Source organism: Lissotriton vulgaris, unplaced genomic scaffold, assembly GCF_964263255.1.
Source record: "Lissotriton vulgaris unplaced genomic scaffold, aLisVul1.2 SCAFFOLD_4407, whole genome shotgun sequence".
NCBI classification, from domain to species: Eukaryota; Metazoa; Chordata; class Amphibia; order Caudata; family Salamandridae; genus Lissotriton; species Lissotriton vulgaris.
The window spans coordinates 35,581-37,952 of NW_028248130.1; positions in this window are offsets into that span (position 1 = coordinate 35,581).

Here is a 2,372-nt window from a genome sequence, read left to right on the forward strand (position 1 = left end):
TACTGCCAACTATAGCAGGAAGACTATTGACTTTCTTGACATCTCTGTTAACATCAATGGTCCCAATATCGAAACTACACTGCACCGCAAAAAAACGGCAGGCAACAGTATCCTGAGGGCAGATAGCGCACATCCTCGCAACCTGATACAAAGTATCCCCTATGGGGAATTGCTGAGGGCCAAGAGGAACTGCAGTACCATAGAAGCATTTGAAATTGAGAAGCAAGTGATGTGTGACAGATTCAGGGAACGTGGGTATAACAGCAAAACCATTCAATTGGCTTGTGATAGAGCTGAGAAAATTGCTAGGAATGATCTACTATATTCCTCGAAAGAACCTGAGGATAATAAAAATGTGAGGTTTATCACCACTTATAGTGGACAAGCCAGTGAGATACGGAACATATTTAACAAGCATTGGCATGTGTTATTGAATGATGAACATCTAAAATCTGATCTGGCTAGTAATCCCCAAATCACATTCAAGAAAAGTAGATCTCTTAAAGATGAACTCAGCCACAATCATGTTACACTCACTAGAAATATCACTACCAGAACCGGATATAAGTGTTGTAGAAAATGCAAAGCATGCAAAGGAAGTGTGAATTGTGAGAAACTGGTGATTCCAACCACGGGAAGGGAATTCTACATAAGAAAATCCCTTTCCTGTGACACCACTTACTGCGTGTACATTTTGATATGTCCATGCAACAAGTGGTATGTTGGTAGCAGTAAACACACAGCTACTAAACGAGTGTTGGAGCATTTACGGGCCATCAGGAATAAAACTAAAACCTACCCTGTTGCCCGTCATTTTCAGTCACACCATTTTAGTGATGAGACCAAGCTCCGGATGGTAGTGATTGACAAGGTAGATCTTGGCATGAGAGGGGGGAACCGAGAATTGTCCCTGAGGAAACTTGAATCTACTTACATTATCGATTTCGAAAGTACTGCACCTGGTGGCCTAAATGTGAATGAAGAACTTGCAATACATTTACAGTAAGATATATAAGTGACATTTTAGCTTGTCGGCTCTGTCTTTCGGTAATTTTAACCTTTTTCTTTCAGACTGTTAGAACATGTTTTGCAGTGTAGGCCGTGTGTGAAGGAACTATCCGGTTGAAAGAAACAGAGCACCCTCCATTAAAGCCCACTGGGGCTAGGACTTTCTGATGGTATTCTCTGGAAATGAACATTAGGGCAATGGACAATTGCTTATAAACGCCCACTGGGGCATTATTGAAACATTATTATTATCATGATGTACATTGGCATCGCCCACTTGGGCGTGAGGTCTGGAGTACCCTGCACTGTGAAATGTTAAATGTTGGATGTGCATTTTAAACATTCATTTTTTAACTTTATTTGGTTTCTCACAACTGCATCTGGATCTGTCACAGTGTTATTATTTAAACGTTTGACATACCAAGATGGCCGACACAGTTACAACCGATTTGTGTATACCTGCAAAACAGTCTCTTTTCTATTTTGTTTACACTTGTTTTGAGATTTAAAAACTGATGTTTGTTGGCGAGATTGTTAGCGTGATCAAGGCTTAATCGCCGAAACGCGTTGCTATTTGCCATTAAATCTATCAATTATTGCACAGAAGAGGTGTCCGTGCTATCATTTCGTATTGAGGTGATTTGTTGAAAGAATATATCTATATATATATATATTCACAGAAAAAACCATAGGTTATAGTCCATATATAGTTAGGAATTTGCATTTACAAAACCTTGAAAATTCAATGAAAAAACCATTGGTTTTAGGCCATATATAGTTAGGGATTTGCATTTAGAAAACCTTATTTTACTCGCATAAAACCATTGAAATTCCATATATAGTTATAAGCGCTAACTATATATCGCGCACCCGCAATCCACTGCTGATGATGTCACATATTACATCATTCATGACATGGTTAGTGACATCACTGATGACATCACTGATGACATCTCAAATGACATCACTGATGACATCACTGATTACAACATCCAGTGACTGTATGTTTCTGTAAAGTTAAAATATGTTTTACATATTGAAGAATGAGTGGATATATAAGTGTCTGGATGAAGGATTTACTAGGTGCATGACTGACTGATTGAGTGAGTGATTAAATGTGTCTCACTGAGTGCATGGGTTAGTGACTAAACTGTTTTAATTTGTGCATCATTATATCTGTTGTTCTACAAACTGCTGCATATGTTGATCAGTAGCTATATGAGTAACTGTATGGGTTATTGATTGGTTGTCCAAGTATTTGTATGGGAAACTGAGTGTGTGTGTATGGGTGGCTGGGAGGTGTGTGACTCTGTACATAGATGTGTGAGTAGTTGATTCACTATATGTATAGATTCAAAAGTGCA